A 377-nucleotide genomic window follows, 5' to 3' on the forward strand; every position below is an offset into this window, starting at 1 on the left:
GTTTCATTCATGACAGATGACAGCTGCTCTCTTTAGGACAACGGCAGCGCGAACGCACATTTAAATGTTCAAATCACACTGGTGTGATCGTACGCTGCACGGACGAACCAAGTGATCACAACATTGATCTCGCACGTCAAAGTTTGAGGAATGAAACAGACGAATCCTAATTTAGGAACAGAATCATGTTGGTGTTTGAGTAGTGTTCGCGATCTTTAACGATCTATTAAATTAAAGTGCTTTCATGTTGGTGGTGACACCTCTCTTGCAACATGTTTAGCGATCACAGATATTATACTTAGCTTTTTTGTTTTCTGATCGCAAATGTAGCCAAACTTTGGAGCGCTTAGATTAGCGAGCAAGGTCCTGGCAGATCG

At 42.2% G+C, this 377-nt stretch overlaps 1 protein-coding gene across 1 annotated transcript in view; it reads left to right on the forward strand.

Annotated features, from left to right (window-relative positions):
* The window catches only part of LOC107712895 (beta-1,4-galactosyltransferase 6-like), a 17,285-nt gene that overhangs the window by 12,495 nt on the left and 4,413 nt on the right, over positions 1-377 (forward strand). The gene's annotated exons all lie outside the window — the stretch shown is intronic.

Source organism: Sinocyclocheilus rhinocerous, unplaced genomic scaffold, assembly GCF_001515625.1.
Source record: "Sinocyclocheilus rhinocerous isolate Xijiao unplaced genomic scaffold, SAMN03320098_v1.1 scaffold478, whole genome shotgun sequence".
NCBI lineage: Eukaryota > Metazoa > Chordata > Actinopteri > Cypriniformes > Cyprinidae > Sinocyclocheilus > Sinocyclocheilus rhinocerous.